General features: G+C 39.2%; 1 pseudogene; it reads left to right on the top strand.

Annotated features, from left to right (window-relative positions):
• Positions 1–1,722: 1,722 nt before the first annotated feature.
• On the top strand, positions 1,723–11,691 carry LOC138607248 (N-acetyllactosaminide beta-1,3-N-acetylglucosaminyltransferase 3 pseudogene; annotated as a pseudogene).
• The last annotated feature ends 7,042 nt before the right edge of the window (positions 11,692–18,733 follow it).

Raw genomic sequence — 18,733 nt, 5'->3', positions numbered from 1 at the left:
AACACGTTTGATAATTGTGAGTCATTGTCACCTACAGTATCTCAATGTAGGACAAAGGTATTTCAGCAGTTTTAAAAAAACAACACCTTAATGTTGGGGATTTTTTTTCATGAACTGAAACTTGTAGCAGCTTTTATGTGTGAGTTAAGCGGTACTATGTTTGGTTGTTCGACTGCCGGCATTAGTTATGATCTGCACATATTTAAAACAAATTTACATACATATTTATTTTAAATTATGCAATGACTCATTCATCGCCACTCTATCACATACAAAACAATACACGCAAAATAATTAATAATTATAATAACCCAAAACCAGTCCGCTTTATTAACTTCCTTTTTTGTACTTTGTATTTATAGTATATGATGTTCAGTGAGCCATGATGTGCTCACTCGGCTATCAAACGTCTCAGAGGTGTTTGAGTTATCTCAGCCTCCATCAGTAACACAAGATGTCTGTTTGCAACAGCAGGGCAGAGGACGACATTGGTTGTGTTATATCATAGGGAATAGGACTTCACTATCCTTCAAATTCAGACCATCAAATAGGATTAAGGGTTTTTTTTATTCAAAAGCGTAAGACCAGTACATGTAAAAAGATCCTTCAATCAAAATCCTCTTATGTACAGAAAGCTAGGCCGCCAGACTTGAGTCCTTGCAAAAGAACACATTGTACCCATGAAGTTTACTTCCTCATGCTCACATTTTCATTATTTTCCCTGGCGCCTCGCTCTACTTTTGTGGCTTTTGTTCAGCAACACAGAGAAATTATACTTTCACCTACCTACTAGGGTTGCCCATTTGACCAGAAGAAAGCCATGAGCTCAAAATGTGAATGAACTGAGAAACTCGTTAGTTTACTTTAGTAGAAAGTAATACACATTTCCCTCTTTTCTGTTAATTTTCAGTTCATAGATAAAAATGTTTCCTCCTATTTGTGTGTTGTCAGCAGCTAATGGCTCAACTTCCATTATTTCACCTCACATTAAGCAAGATAAGATGTGTGTTTCTCTGTTTGTTCAGCGTGTACATACACAAGTGGAATTAGTTTTCACTGGAGATCAAAGAACAACACTTCATTTGCACTTTGTATCTTGTGCCTGACTTAGCTGTTCTTTTACAAATTCTGCAGCAAAGTCTAAAAGTCTGAGGATAAATACATAAAGCCAGTTCAGATTGTAACAGTAGCAAAATGATGTTTTTCCTTTTTCTTTCTGCATCAGGTATTTTGTGACACAATAATGCGATCATTATAATAATGTTCACAATAATAAAGGACAAAGAAGAAGTGAGGAACAACTGACCTCGGTGCTAAAGCCTGTTACTAATATAGGTGAAGTCAGAGCAGGCAGTGGTGGATGTAGAACTGAGATAATTTGTGAAAGTAAAAACAGTAACCAAACCACAGTGGTTACAAATACCATACAAAGACAGAACTATTCATATAAAAGAGGAAAAGAGGAATTACCAGTAAATGTACCTCAAATATAAAAGTATAAGTCATTATAAAGGCAGAATACCCCTCTCCTGTATATATGATACGATTTTCATTAAGTTTTAATTTTTTCCCTACTTTATAATAGTGCAGCATAGATAGATAGATAGTTAGATAGCTAGATGACGCTCCCCTGACGCATATGGCGCCGCCCAGCCAGCAGCCTGCTCAGCAGATCACAGTACGGAGTCATGCTGCTGCTGCTGCTGCTGCTCTTCACTGGCACTCTACTGACACTCACGGGAGGAGGAACTGCGTCCTTTTATCCTTGTAACGGTAAGTTCACTTTACAAGTTATAAAAGCCTATTGAATATAAAGCTGTCCATCCGGGTAGCCCTCTTGTTTTCGGAAGTTTAAATACTGGTGTTAGTTTCCGTTTGAAAGTAACGGTCAATATAACAGATAACATTTTAAGATTGTTACTTTCGTCGAGGTTTAATTAATTGGACCTCTTGACTCAAGGTACTACGTGACACATAAATGATAGAGACAGAAAATTGAGAAAAAAGAACCTTATTTTAAGTATTTATTTCTACAAACGCGTTTACTTCTTTGATTTTGTCTCAGCCCTCTCTGCAGGGACCAGTCGACCGTACAGTTCCTCGTCATGCTCAGTCCGTTATGTGAGTTATATATAAATGCTGCCTGACCCTTCACATTACACTTCCTTTAGCTCAGCAGCAAGCTCTGTACGTCTCTGTTGTCAAGCAACCTGGGACTACAGACCAACGGGCAATATCCTGACATATAATATGAAATAATTAGATTTAACTTACATCCTGTATTATTATCAGGAGAAAACGGAGGCCTCGTGTGACTTGTTGCTTTAGCAATCGTTGTAGTGTTGATGAAATGAAACTAAGATCCATACAACAGTAATTTAAATAAAATATACTTTTAACTTGCCTGTTATTTTATACTTGACCATATGAGTTATTTTTGTGTCCTGTAGCAAAATTGAATAGGCTAGTTAGTTTATCCTCCAGCAGCTTTATGCTTTTATTTTGTAGCTTTATGGAGTCAAAGTAGTATACGTTTCCATACTTCTCTATAATTAAGAGTTCATTAACCCATTCTTTAAAATAGTCCACCGAACTAAATTCCTAACAATGTTAGTTCTGCTGTTTAAAACCCCCTTGACTGATTTAGGGGAAACCGGGGAGCGTTGTAACACTGGGTCAGTTTTTACACTGCCAGTTTGACCAGTCAGAAAAGAGCTTCAATGTCATACACTCTTCCTTTTTGAGCTACCAGGAGAAGTAGTGTGTTTTTATCAAGATTAATTTTTTGCCTAGCATTCATTGTATTGTAGATACAATAGGTTGACTTTCAGTACATAACCTGAAGTAGCAGTTTCTCTCGTATAATTTTATGCATAGCATTCATGCTAACTTCAAACCCACTTGCTAAAACAGTTGGCTCTGTAATTGCTGCTTGGGATGGGGATAGTTAACAGTCCATTTGCCACAACTGTGACAGTGATTAAACCCATATGTGAAATATACACATTCAAGAATATAGTCGACACATCCACATGTACACAGGTCCACATGTCCACACGCAGAAATACGTGTTTAGTAGAAGTTCCAGTGAGTTTTATTTGTAGTAGATAAATATGTGTTCGATGTATTAAAGTTTGAGAGATCTTGCACAAACAACCACTGAGTTAAAGATGCTCAAACAAAAAGTGTTACTTCCATCCCCGGTCTCCCCTGTTGTTGCGTCATCATTTCTGTTAATACTTCTTGTTGTTCCTGATAGTTTGATCTATTTTATATTCAGTTTGGTAGTATGGTCCAGTGGTTTACAACTCAGGGGTTTGGCCCCTCTGAAGATTTACAAGGTGAATTAGAGGTGTTGTGAAATATTTAATGGTGGAGATAATAAGTTAGAAAGGAAAGAAGAAACGTTTTTTTCACAATTTTGCTTGTTTTTTAAATATTAAATTATTTTGTGGGATTCAAATGAAAGCATGTTTAAAGGTATCTTTGGTGAGAACTCAAAGATGTCTGAAATGTGAAAAGTGGCCTCACACTGATGCAATAGTGTTTAGTTAATCTTAAACACTGTGTTTAATAACCATTAACAGGCTTATCAGGGCTAAGAAAGGGCTTTTTCACGACCTTTGATAAATGACTGAGAGGCTGTTATCTGCTTCCATTCTGATGTATGTGCGACGTACAGACTGTGAGCACAACTTTTTACTACACTGTGTTACCAGATATTTCATCATAAAAAACAGAAGTACAGCAGACGTTATTACACAGGACTGCATGTCTTCATATGTTTTTACAAATCACACTTTCTATCTCCAGGCGATTCAGAAATTTGCTAATAAGGACAGGGAAACATTTTAGTAGCTAGTTTAAACTATTTTGAATAAAGAGAGACAGAAATAAAGACACCTCTAAATAGCGTTTAGCAAGGTTAGCTGACAGTGGTTTCCCCTTTGTAGAGGTCTGGTGCTTTATTCAAGTACAAATTTACTTTAAGAACCCTTTGTAGAAAATGCATTCGTATTATTGGAGACATATATCTAAAGTATCAATTATTATGCAGCGGAATTAGTGTTTAATATCATCATAAAACTAGATTATTAATACTGATGGAAGGTCATGCAAGCAACATTTAGATGTTGTAGCTGATCAAGATACAGATTGTTTTAACGACTTTAAGTGTTAGCAAAACCCATATTAATGCTATAGGTTAATGTTATTTTATAAATCATCATTTTAGTATTTATGAAATGTAGAGGTGTGGAAGTACAAAGTAGCAGAAGAACTTGTTTAGTTACTGAGTAGTGTGATTGGTAAAGTTGCCTGTTTGTTTGTAGATAATATTTCGGTTTATGTAGTTGTGGAAAAACTACAGAAACACTTCTGTCACTACTGTTGTCCCGCGATAAAAAAAAAGGTTTATTCTCAAAATGTTTAATTTTTCTCGTGACTGTCAGTTGGGTGGTAAAGTTTCAGGCTGTACAAAGTCCTGCTTTGTGTCTTTCAGCAGGTGTAGCCGAGATTAGTCTGTTTGAAGAAACTTAATATGATCTGCTAATGATTTGCTAAGGAAATATTTCACTAGCTGAACTATTGTAGTTTAAATATACAGTGAATAGAAAAGGCACTAACAGACTAATAAAAGACTTCAATAGAAGCAGTCACTTGTGTGATTTCCTCATGCTGAGTTTCAGACTGATGCTAGTCTAGGCGGGCCATTTTTCATTCATTTCACTGTACAGTGTTTCCACTGTCTGTCTAATGATGCGATATTGGTACAACCAATAGATTTGCTAACAATAAAACTAATAAGAATTTTTTTTTTCAATAATCATTTGATGAGCACAGCGTCGACCTCTAAATAGCGTTTAGCGAGGTTAGCTGACAGTGGTTTCCCCTTTGTAGAGGTCTGGTGCTTTATTCAAGTACAAATTTACTTTAAGAACCCTTTGTAGAAAATGCATTCGTATTATTGGAAACATATATCTAAAGTATCAATTATTATGCAGCGGAATTAGTGTTTAATATCATCATAAAACTAGATTATTAATACTGATGGAAGGTCATGCAAGCAACATTTAGATGTTGTAGCTGATCAAGATACAGATTGTTTTAATGACTTTATATGTGTTAGCAAAACCCATAACCCGTAATGCTATAGGTTGATGTTATTTTATACATCATCATTTTAGTATTTAAATTCAGCCAATGAAATGTAGAGGTGTGGAAGTACAAAGTAGCAGAAGAACTTGTTTAGTTACTGAGTTAGTGTGATTGGTAAAGTTGCCTGTTTGTAGATAATATAATATTATTGTTGCTGCTAAAGCTAATAGTAGACCTGTTGACTTCAACTGTTAAAATTACGATTACCTCAGCCTTTATCATTACTCTGCTTCTCTCGCTAATTTATTTATTTATTTACTTTGCTAATCTTCACCCTAGTCTACCACTACTATTGGCATTGTAACCATAAGTATGTGTCTGTTGTTGTTCATGTAACAAGAACTGTTGTTGCTCTCTTTGCCTGTTTCTATCCTGCATCTCCTTCTATCCCATTTTCGGCCCATTCAGTCGAGGCAGATGGCTGTTCAACATGAGTCTGGTTCTGCTCGAGGTTTCTGCCTGTTAAAAGGAAGTTTTTCCTCGCCAATGTGCCGAATATTGCTAAGTGCTACTCATGGTGATTCATGTTGGGCCTCTCTTTAAATAACATAACAAAGAGTCGGTCTAGACCTGCTCATTCTGTAAAGTGTCTCGAGATAACTCTGGTTATGATTTGGCGCTATACAAATAAAATTTGATTTGATTTGATTTGAATATTTCGGTTTATGTAGTTGTGGAAAAACTACAGAAACACTTCTGTCACTACTGTTGTCCCGCGATAAAAAAAAAGGTTTATTCTCAAAATGTTTAATTTTTCTCGTGACTGTCAGTTGGGTGGTAAAGTTTCAGGCTGTACAAAGTCCTGCTTTGTGTCTTTCAGCAGGTGTAGCCGAGATTAGTCTGTTTGAAGAAACTTAATATGATCTGCTAATGATTTGCTAAGGAAATATTCCACTAGCTGAACTATTGTAGTTTAAATATACAGTGAATAGAAAAGGCACTCACAGACTAATAAAAGACTTCAATAGAAGCAGTCATTTCCTCATGCTGAGTTTGAGTTGAGTTTCAGAATGATGCTAGTCTAGGCGGGCCATTTTTCAGTCATTTCACTTTCACTGTTCAGTTTAGAGCTTCCCTTCTTTTTACTTTCATTAAATGAGCATATAGTTTGTTCTAATGACTTAATGTCTGACATCATCTATGTAACATATTCCACCCATTTTGAGGAGACATGACAGCGTTTGGGCTCTTGCCGCCCCACGCCCCATGTAACACCACCACATGTGAGGACTCCGCAGGCGGATGCCAAAGCCACCTCATGTCTGCTCTGAAGCTCAGTCAGCTCACACTTGTTGTCGTCTGCTCGCAGCTCAGAGCAGTGAGTCGAACCATGGGAGAGCTTTGTTTATTGGCATCGTTGTATGTAACTCATTAGTCGAGAAAAACTCCCCAGTGTTTTTGGCACAGAAAAGCCTCTTCCTTGTATTCTTTAAACACAATCTAGTGTGTGTGTGTGTGTGTGTGTGTGTGTGTGTGTGTGTGCTTACTTTAATGTTTGTGTTTAAGCTTCTGCTGCTGGTGTTGCTTTCTAAAGTTAGTTGTGGAGTTTGACATTTGATACAGCAGCAAGTGCCAGGAGATTCCTGATGTCGGGGGAGTGGATCATCTCTTCCTGGCAGCACACAGATTTAAAATACACTCTGAGCCTGGACTAAATATTCATTGTTTATTTGCATTCACAGATTTAAAACTTTCCGTTTTACATTCCTCCCGCTGACACCCGGCTTTTTTTGCTTAGTGGGAAAGGTTACAGTCGGCATTCAGACCAGGGACTAATGACTCTGCAGTAGACCCGGGTAATTATCGCCTCGGCTCGCCTCCGTCAATGATGGGAACACAAAACCTGTGTCGACAAGCTAATCCTTACCCCCTTTCGGGCGCGATGCTATGCTCCGTCGGTAACTACTGCTCCTTGTCATCTCAGCTACAAATTCCACCCGTCTCTGTCCGAGCAGCGCTCGAACATCGTTCCAAATTTGTCTGCACCGGGTTTAATAAATAGACTGAATGAGTAATAGATACAATAAAGACCTAACCACCATAACATCTTCACTGTTTACTAACCCTGTTTTCGGCACGTTTGTGACATCAGATGGTGACGCAGCAGAAAAGAGACATGTATTAGCGGGTCTTCCCGGGTCTGAAAAACCTGCGTCAATGTGCTCATTTTGGTGGGAAAGGGGTATAAGACTGACAATAGTGTGTCAATGTATGCAGGTCTAATATCCTTAACCATATTTATCTGAACGTTATCAGTTGTTCTGTCTTGTACTAAAGTGTATTAATATGAAATGTGTTGTTTTATCATTGCAGCGTCTCAAGGATGAGACACATCAGGGTGAAGACCGTCCTGCTGGCAGGAACTCTTAGTCTTTTGGTCCTTCATCTCTGTAAAGATTTTATCGACCACAAAGCCATCCGCCCCCATGAAGAAGTGCGAGAGGGTGACAGTCAAAGACGGAAACTCAATAGCAAGAACTCCTACGTATACTCCTGGCCAAGATGCGAACAGAATAAGTCTGCGGCCAACGTCACAGGCTTCAGCTCTCTTCCTGTTGCCATTCAAGACTTTCTCTACCATCGACACTGTCGCCATTTCCCCATGCTGCTGGACCTTCCTGACAAATGTGGAGGAGTGGACAAATCAGCAGATGTTTTTCTCCTCTTGGTTATCAAAAGCTCTCCTGGGAACTATGACCGCAGAGAGGTGCTGCGCAAAACCTGGGCTAAAGAGCGTACACATAAGGGTGCCAGGATTCAAAGGATCTTCATCTCAGGAACGACGGCTTCGGGTTTCGAGAAGGAGAGACTGAACAAAGTCCTCGAGCTGGAGCAGCGCGAGTACAACGACATCCTGCAGTGGGACTTCAGTGACACATTCTACAACCTCACCTTGAAGCAGATACTCTTCCTGGAGTGGATGGAAAGAAGCTGTCCAAACGCTCGCTTCCTGCTAAATGGTGATGACGATGTTTTTGCCCACACAGACAACATGGTCGAGTATCTCCAAAGCCTGAAGGACAATGATGGAGGGAAACACCTCTTTATTGGCCATCTGATCCAGAATGTGGGACCCATTAGATCATCAGGGAGCAAATATTATATCCCAGTTCAAGTACAAGAGTCAAACTCATATCCACCCTACTGTGGTGGTGGGGGCTTCCTATTGTCTGGCTATACAGCTATGGTCATATACAATATGTCTAAGTCCATTTCCATTCTTCCCATTGACGATGTTTACATGGGGATGTGTCTGGCCAAAGCGGGACTCAGTCCTGCTTCCCATATGGGTGTGAAGACAGCAGGACTCCACATTCCCTCCAGCACACTGGATGGATACCATCCTTGCTTTTATAAAGATGTGTTACTGGTACACAGATTCCTTTCAGCTCAGATGTATCTTATGTGGCACAGAGTACAGGACCCCAATGTGGACTGTGGTCCCTCCAAGACAAAACTTTAGCAGCACCAAAGTGTGACTTCCAGCTGTAAGAGAACTTATGGAGACTTTGGTTCCTGCAGGTTTGATCTTCAGTCTGTCATGTAGTAGTCACTATGTTGCTGCAGGGTCGGGCACACTCCAATAGCACTGAACGTCATCAGTGTGGAGGAGCAGAAAGCCAGACACAAATAGGCAAGGAAGACAGGAGTGACAGAGCAATATTTATTCACATACTGTATGGATAATTATCACTGTTTTGTTGACAAAAATGGGGGTTGCAAACCTGTATGTCATTGACAAATATCGGCTCTACCACAGGTACATCAACAAACATGATTTATTCATTTGTTATTTTAAGGCTAATTTGTTAGCCATCCTGATAAATGTCAAATTTCACTGGCCTTTAACTTTACTCGACTTCATGAACTGTTGAGAAAAAAATAGTTCTAGCGTTCCAAATGCTTCTCTCTTTTTTTAATTATTTCACAAACAAGTTAAAATTAATGTAGCTTTTAGCTGGTGGAGTCAAAAAATCTATGCGCAAATCATGCAACTACTTAAAAAGCCTTCGGTTGACAGTGTGCTAGCCTTTAAAGGAAATATCTACCCCAAACCACATTTACACAATTACAGAAATGAAGCCCACCCTTGAGTAGCTTGCCAGCGCCAGTGCTGTCATGATTTGGATTTCTTCCCACATGGAGCCGGAGTACAAGGGGTTGTATTAAGACTCATTCTTAAAAGATTGGAGGTTGGTGTTCTTCCCTTTTTGATGCAAAAATACAAGAGCATAGGTGTCTGTTTAACCATGAACTGCAGATATTAGCATGTCCAGCTAACTTGCTAGCTTAAAAAAGTAGTCATTTAACCTAGCGTCATTGATTTTGAACAATATATCATGTATGTTGCCATCAACTGTGCACTTAGGGCTCTTTTTCTGGGTTCTCTTATTAAAAAATCCACTTCTAATAGGATTTTCAACCAGCTCATGGAGCTAACATTAGCTTAATTATCTAGCTAACTACAACTGACAGCCAAATATCTGTCAGCTAGAGATGAGATGCCTTCTCTTGTCTACCTCTTTCTAAATTGAAGGACCCATTTCAACGTTTAAAAAATTAATTTAAGTGGTCACTGTGTCACTATTATCACTGAAAAGGTAAAATGTGCTGTGCACGAACAGCTAGCTTAACAGGCGTAGCAACGGTAATTAAGGGGATTTAGCGAACTGTAACAGTTTGTAAAGCAACCAGTAATTTTCATTATCAACTTCTAGCCTTTTAAGGGAATATTTTTTTAAAGATTGGATTGATTTAGATGTAGCTTGTTTCCTGTAGGAGGTTAGGCGGGGAACATACTCTGCTGTAATCTCAAAAATGATGTTGGGCACAGTAGTAGTAGTGCAAGGTCCTGAAACACCTCACTGTGCTATCAAGAATGTGAAGGTTAGGTTATCACCAATGGGGCCTTAAGGTTGTTTGTTTTCTGTAGACAAATGGCCTATCCTGTCAGATCTGAGGGTGGACTTTGCCTTTAAAAATGTGTATTACTTAGGCTATCTGCATAATGGCTCTTAGAGAAGGGCTGGGTATTGATCCAAGATACATCCTGATCGTAAACTGAATCATCCCCGTAGCACATAGATGCTCCATAAACATTATACTACCAAAATTAAGCACCAAATTCTTCTTAATCTTGTGTTTTTATTGTTTGTTTTAATACTTCCTGTTGTAAATCAAAATGTTCATATTATTTTTTATAAAAATATTTATACTGCAAGAATAACAGCAAGAATAACAGCCTGCTATCAAAACCAAAACAATACCCAGCCCTAGTTTTTAATCATATGTGGTTATAAGGTCGGACCTTGGCTGTGACACACTGTGTCCACAGTCTTACAAAGATATCATTCAAAAAAAATCCTCAGGGTTTCTTAAGAATATTGATGTTTGTTTAATTTAAGTTGTTTTTACTTTATGCTGTATATTTGTGTTAAACAATGTGTTCAGAAAGAGAATAATGATTGTATTAGTGCCTTACATGAGTGCTTCTCAACCAGAAACCACTGTGAGAAGATGTTTCTGAGGACTAAGGCTGGGTTGCACCAACAAGAGTTTTTATTTTATTTTAAGATTAGTTCTAATCAGAGTTTAGCAAAACTAGGTTTAAAATGAGTGAATCCAGATTTAAAATGAAGCAGAGCTCTGTTGCACAATCAAAAACTAATCTCCGTTTAGTAAATCCAAGTTTATTGACGTAAACCGAAATTAAGTTTAATCATGCTGCTTACCAAATTAAGATTAATAGATAATAGGGCCGAGTAAGTATAAAAGGGGGGGACTTTCGGCTGCTCTGTATTCCTTAACATTATAACAACTAGATGCTAAATTGTTTGGCTAACATTAACGTTAGCTAAAAAGTTAATTCATGAAGGCTCGGCAGAGAAGCTCTAATTTCTCCTCCTTTGAGAAAATCTTGTTGGCTGAAATAATGGAGCAATATGTCCAAATGATTGAAGACTAAAAAAAACGGTATCTTGATTGAAATTCAGCAGCATCGTAAAACGAGTCGAGTCTGTCTTCATTATTTTCCTCAATCCACCTCAGAAAAGCAGCCATTTTTCAAAGTTAAGCCTCCTCAAGTGTAAGTTTAAAGTTAATACTGAATCACATTATAAATTGGAGTTTAAAGGTTTTGTGCAACAGAATTAAAGTTAATCTAGGTTCAGAGTAAAAACTAAACTGAGGTTTAATCTCTCTTCATTTTAATCTAGTTTGGTGCTGCATAATTTAAAGTTAAACCATAATTTAATCAGGTTTACAAAATGAATCCTTGTCGGTGCTACCCAGCCTAAGTGATGCACTATCAAATACTCAGATTTGTATCAAAGCAGTCACAATCAGGCGCATGTTGTTTGCTTCAGGACTTTGTAAGTTTAAAGTGGAAGATAGTTGCCTTTTTTTTTATGCAATATAAAAATGTCCAAATCTTTTTTATTTCTGTGCTGCTAAGAGGAAACTGTTTATTGTTTTATTTTTATAATGATGGCTTTGAGATTAAATGATGTACTGCATATTAAAAAAAACAGTATGTTTTATAAAAACCCAAACTGCTGTCCATATCATGTTCTTACCTATTTCAGGGCCCATACAATGGGAAACATGTTGAAGGCATTTTTTTCCTCTCAAAATCCGTTTCAGCTGTCAGAGCCGAATCAGAAACGCACAAACAGATCAACACACAAGTACAAGAGCTATCTGCGATTGAGTGATTCAGGTCTACTTGTCTATATGTATCCCTACTGTATGTATTTACACGTATGTGTGATAGCCCTGTGCACAGCTGTATACATTCCAACACCAATAAGTTAGTTTTTACAAGCGACCTCAAATGAAGGAAAATGAGTGGGCAGCACAGGTTAAGAACACGGGGCCTCTTTGCCATAACACTGCTGACCTGTATGACATGAAACGTGTTGGAGCTGAATGCAGTCAGCAAGTCACCAAGCTGCTTAATCATAAGCCAAATGTTTCTCCCTCCTCTGTTTCAGTGCAATGACATCCACCATGTCATTGAATCCAGCGCTCTGAAAAGGTCATTAGACGTACGCTGCTAATGATGCTTTGATGTTTTCCCTGTGAGATGCTAAATGTTCTTGTACAAGTTCTACGTCTTCAGTTATTCGGTTTTGTTTTTCTAATGATGAAAAGATGAAGCAACTCTTGTTTTGTGCCTTCAAGTTGCTGACAGAATCAATCCAGGACACACGGAGAGATTAACATAAAACAACTTCCATGTGCAGTTAAACATTCATAGAAGAAGAAAAGGTTTTTTACCTAATGCGGAAATGTTTGCCATCACAAGAAGAGTGATGCTAAACCCCCTCCTGCTAAACACTGTGCAGGAACACATTTGCTGTTTGGATGAGGAAAATTGACAATATGAGGAAATATTTCAACTGCATTGGTTCGTTAAAATCTGAAAGTATAAAGTGAAGGGCGTCTGACAGCCACTATTCAACCTCTTATTAATCAGTTGAATGTAAGACATATGTACTTTCTTAAGAAATAGATGGGTATATGGGACACTGTACTGCAGCTTATTGGAGGTTGCAAGGTGAAACATGTTATCACTTGTCTTGATTTTGATAACCTCTTACTGTCCCTTTAAAATGCTAGGTTTGATGTAGGTTAACCTGCATCTCAGGACTTCTTACCAGGACAAGGAAGCAGCAGACTGGTCAGCAGACCCAAATCCAAATTAAAACATGATTCATTGGAGATACATCGCATTTACAGCAGGATAAGTATAATAGTAAGTATCTGCTTCTGCAGTTTTTGTAACTGTGGAAAACATGTGCTTTGAATTACCAATCCCTGAGATATTAGTGAATCCTCCCACAGGGAATTCACATGCTCGGGGACCATTGGACAAGTATACTTCACCTTTTACTTTTATAACTGATGAATATGTAACTGTAGTTACAGGGAATGGGAGCAGGGAGATGGGGAGCCATCTTCTGGACAAACTGCAGACTGCAGACTGTAAGGACCACATGGAAAACATACAGGAAATAGAACAAATACAAGTGAACTGAGGCTATTTTGTTTTCTTTATAAAGAATCCCTCTTTGAAATGTCACATTCAAGGTTCAGCTTTATTTTAATTATGCAATACAAGATTGGCACAGAGTCGGTAAGGATGTTGGTTTATTTGTGTGTTACAGGTGTCCATGTGTTTTATCCTTACTCTTCATTTATCTCATCATTCTCAATCAGCACCATTGTAGCCTGTTGTGTATATAACACATACGTTTTTTTAAACATTTGTTTTTGTCTCATCACAGCTCACCTTTTCCTCCCGCCTTACTCCAACTCCTCCACCAGGTGTCCTCGGACTCTCACTCCTTTCCTCATCTTCACACCTGTTCATTTGTTATCAGTCCTGCCTCCTCTCTCCGCTTCCATCAACAGCCTCACTCCATATACCAGACCAGTTCATTCTACTGAGTACGTGCGTCTAGCATCTTTGTTCTTGTTTTCTTTGTGTTTTCGGATTTTCTGTCATCCTGAACCTGCTGACCTGCCTGCCAGTCACCTGCGTGTCTGCAATCTTATTCACCATAAATCATTGATCTGCTCTAGTCTTCCCAGCCTGCACTCCTAACCTTGACATATCCAGGCCGATACATTCTCAATACATTTTACAGCCTTGTAATTTTTACACAATTTATGGTAATGACCTTAGAAAACACAGGTCAAATAATCAAACAATTTAATCAAGTACATATGCGGATTTCAGATGAGACATTATAAAAAGCAGTCCACTTCCGTGGTTTGGTACGGTTAGCTTTTACACCTTAACGTTCCCGAGTACACATGAACCGTACTCAAGACCACCTTTTCAAATGGACCCGGGCACGGATCAACAAACCATGCCCGAGCAAGTTACACAGTGTTCACACTAAGCAAACGAACCAGACTTTGGGGTCAAGTGTACTCGGATCCAGGCCCGGGTCTCTAATGTGAAAGCCCAATTAAAATGTTGAGAGGCACACCCCTGTCTGTCTTTCTATTCCAAAACCCAGACATACTGACATTCAAAGAAAACATATTAATCCAAATGCAATTTTGTTTGGGGTAGGTTAGGTAAGGGTAATCTTGTTCTTCATGTGAGAAATTGAAAGTGTTACAACTATCCCGTGTTACAACCGTCCCCGGTCTCCCCTACACCAGTAAATGCACACGTAGAATTCTCCTTCTTTTTGACCCTGTAACGTACCGCTCACTGTGAAACTTTGCAGAGAGATAACCATGTCCGACGCTGACCTTTTGTTAACGTGACAAATGGGTTCAATCAGTCATCATCAGTGAACATATTTTAGCCATGTACTGTGACAGAAAATGCCTACATAGTTGTGTCTTTTAATTGTTGCACTTCCTTGACACTGCAGCGTCTCAAGGATGAGACACATCAGGGTGAAGACCGTCCTGCTGGCAGGAACTCTTAGTCTTTTGGTCCCTCATCTCTGTAAAGATTTTACCGACCGAAGAAATGTTTCTCCCTCCTCTGTTTCAGTGCAATAACATCCACCATGTCATTGAATCCAGCGCTCTGAAAAGGCCATTAGACGTACGCTGCTAATGATGCTTTGATGTTTTCCCTGTGAGATGCTAAATGTTCTTGTACAAGTTCTACGTCTTCAGTTATTCGGTTTTGTTTTTCTAATGATGAAAAGATGAAGCAACTCTTGTTTTGTGCCTTCGAGTTGCTGACAGAATCAGTCCAGGACACACGGAGAGATTAACATAAAACAACTTCCATGTGCAGTTAAACATTCATAGAAGAAGAAAAGGTTTTTTACCTAATGCGGAAATGTTTGCCATCACAAGAAGAGTGATGCTAAACCCCCTCCTGCTAAACACTGTGCAGGAACACATTTGCTGTTTGGATGAGGAAAATTGACAATATGAGGACATATTTCAACTGCATTGGTTCGTTAAAATCTGAAAGTATAAAGTGAAGGGCGTCTGACAGGCACTATTCAACCTCTTATTAATCAGTTGAATGTAAGACATATGTACTTTCTTAAGAAATAGATGGGTATATGGGGCACTGTACTGCAGCTTATTGGAGGTTGCCAGGTGAAACATGTTATCACTTGTCTTGATTTTGATAACCTCTTACTGTCCCTTTAAAATGCTAGGTTTGATGTAGGTTAACCTGTATCTCAGGACTTCTTACCAGGACAAGGAAGCAGCAGACTGGTCAGCAGACCCAAATCCAAATTAAAACATGATTCATTGGAGATACATCGCATTTACAGCAGGATAAGTATAATAGTAAGTATCTGCTTCTGCAGTTTTTGTAACTGTGGAAAACATGTGCTTTGAATTGCCAATCCCTGAGATATTAGTGAATCCTCCCACAGGGAATTCACATGCTCGGGGACCATTGGACAAGTATACTTCACCTTTTACTTTTATAACTGATGAATATGTAACTGTAGTTACAGGGAATGGGAGCAGGGAGATGGGGAGCCATCTTCTGGACAAACTGCAGACTGCAGACTGTAAGGACCACATGGAAAACATACAGGAAATAGAACAAATACAAGTGAACTGAGGCTATTTTGTTTTCTTTATAAAGAATCCCTCTTTGAAATGTCACATTCAAGGTTCAGCTTTATTTTAATTATGCAATACAAGATTGGCACAGAGTCGGTAAGGATGTTGGTTTATTTGTGTGTTACAGGTGTCCATGTGTTTTATCCTTACTCTTCATTTATCTCATCATTCTCAATCAGCACCATTGTAGCCTGTTGTGTATATAACACATACGTTTTTTTAAACATTTGTTTTTGTCTCTCACAGCTCACCTTTTCCTCCCGCCTTACTCCAACTCCTCCACCAGGTGTCCTCGGACTCTCACGCCTTTCCTCATCTTCACACCTGTTCATTTGTTATCAGTCCTGCCTCCTCTCTCCGCTTCCATCAACAGCCTCACTCCATATACCAGACCAGTTCGTTCTACCGAGTATGTGCGTCTAGCATCTTTGTTCTTGTTTTCTTTGTGTTTTCGGATTTTCTGTCATCCTTAACCTGCTGACCTGCCTGCCTGTCACCTGCGTGTCTGCAATCTTATTCACCATAAATCATTGATCTGCTCCAGTCTTCCCAGCCTGCACTCCTAACCTTGACATATCCAGGCCGATATATCAATACATTTAACAGCCTTGTAATTTTTACACAATTTAGGGTAATGACCTCAGAAACCACAGGTCAAATAATCAAACAATTTAATCAAACAGTAACTAACACAACTTTACCGTCGTCAAGACAATCACAAAGGAGAGCCACAGGTAGTGTAGGGAGGACAGGGCAATGGCTGCAAGGAGCAGAGCTGCGTCTTTGGGTTGAAAGAAATGCTCCTTTTGGTGACATTTTGCAAGTAAATAACTTTAATTTAAGATTTTTTTTTTTTTTGCATCTGTCAAAGAATTTCTACCGAATTTCTAATCTGTTACAGGCCAAGTTTGTGCTGTATTATACATTAACAACAAAAACAAACAAACATAAAAAACCCCATGAGAATAAAAACATTTGTTCAATAATGGTGGTCATGACATAACTAAGAAAATGCCAACACACGATCCTCAATCCGTATATGATAGACACCGACATGGAAGTTTCTAAGTCGAGCAAGACATACCTGCACAGATGCAGGAGGGATTATACTGTATATCCCATCTGACCTGGGAATGCCCCAGGATCCCCCAGAAGGAGCTGGAAAACGTTGCAAGGGAGAGTAATTAAAGAAACTATGTGGAACATTTGGTTGTGAGGATTTAGCGCCCCCTCTGGACAAAGTGGTGAATCTCATCTCTTTGCTGATCCTGTTGTAGGGGAGACCGGGGATGGTTGTAACATTTTGGGCATTTCTGTCTGTATCTTGGAGCTCTTTTAAACAAGTGCATTCTAAAATGTAATCCAAACTAGGTGAACGTGTCTGATATTACAGAGAGTAGCTGTTATCTCTGTAACACAAACAGAAATTGTACACTTGCAGTATGACTCCGAAGCAGAAAGTGGCGGTAATGCATCTCAAAAACAAGGAGAAGAAGAAGAGTATCATCAACTACGGAGCATTGTTTATGTTGTCATTCCAGTGTAGAAAAGCGTTTGAATTGCAAGATCCCAAGCCCATACAATGGAGCCGACCTTCGCACTATGCCTACTGTTATTCATATTTTGAAGAAATTCTCAAGAACGACCCTCTAACCTACATTCCTACGGTATCAGCCATGGCCGTGCAGTTCAGAGGATGAGATTGGCGTTGCTTCGTGCATAAGCGGATTTCAGATGAGACATTATAAAAAGCAGTCCACTTCTGTGGTTTGGTACGGTTGGCTTTCACATCTGATGCGTACCGTACCCGAGTACACATGAACCGTACTCGAGACCGCCTTTTCAAATGGACCCGGGCACGGATCAACAAACCATGCCCGAGCAAGTTACACAGTGTTCACACTAAGCAAACGAACCAGACTTTGGGGTCAAGTGTACTCGGATCCAGGCCCGGGTCTCTAATGTGAAAGCCCAATTAAAATGTTGAGAGGCACACCCCTGTCTGTCTTTCTATTCCAAAAGCCAGACATACTGACATTCAAAGAAAACATATTAATCCAAATGCAATTTTGTTTGGGGTAGGTTAGGTAAGGGTAATCTTGTTCTTCATGTGAGAAATTGAAAGTGTTACAACTATCCCGTGTTACAACCGTCCCCGGTCTCCCCTACACCAGTAAATGCACACGTAGAATTCTCTTTCTTTTTGACCCTGTAACGTACCGCTCACTGTGAAACTTTGCAGAGAGATAACCATGTCCGACACTGACCTTTTGTTAACGTGACAAATGGGTTTTTCCTTTGCTGTTTTGAATTCACACCAAAACAAACAGACAAACCTCAAACAGCTTCAGTTTCAATTCCAAGAATGGAGGCTGACTTGATTTCCTGTCAAATCTGATTGGCAGTTGAGGACGCGCAGCACAGAAACAATAATGAGTCATCATCAGTGAACATATTTTAGCCATGTACTGTGACAGAAAACGCCCACATAGTGTCTTTTAATTGTTGCACTTCCTTGACAGCACATTACAGTCGAACAATGGACACTCTGTGTCAATGTATTACACGAACACATCTCAAATCAAATTTTGTCAATGAACTAAACGTTTGAACGTGAAAAGTGGTGAATGGTTTGTCGGTGTCATTATAAATCGTGGAGGGGCATCAGGGTGGGACACACAGGGAAGCAGAGGCAAGCTGCTGCACACGGGAGATTTTTAGCTGCTAAACGAAACTTAATTCACACATGTGACAAAAGCTGTCAAGCATCCATTTCCTCTTGAAACTTTTTGGGCGTATGCTCTGCACAGACGAGAGGTTCAGTTCAGTGAATAGCTGTGTTGATGTTAGCAGGCAGCCAGCAGTATCCACCTGTCACTCAAAGCAACCACCACATTATCATGTGCCACCATGATGCTTAATAGCATTCACAAAGCTGAGTAATATAAAAATCATCCCCCCGTACAGTTGTCATAAAAAGAAGAATTTGCTATTGAGTCCAAACCCT

This window comes from Semicossyphus pulcher, unplaced genomic scaffold, assembly GCF_022749685.1.
Source record: "Semicossyphus pulcher isolate SPU_LCO1_2020_fin unplaced genomic scaffold, fSemPul1.0.p SCAF_4, whole genome shotgun sequence".
Classification (NCBI taxonomy): domain Eukaryota; kingdom Metazoa; phylum Chordata; class Actinopteri; order Labriformes; family Labridae; genus Semicossyphus; species Semicossyphus pulcher.
Note: the sequence above shows the minus strand (reverse complement) of the source record. Positions and strands in the feature narration are given on the sequence as shown.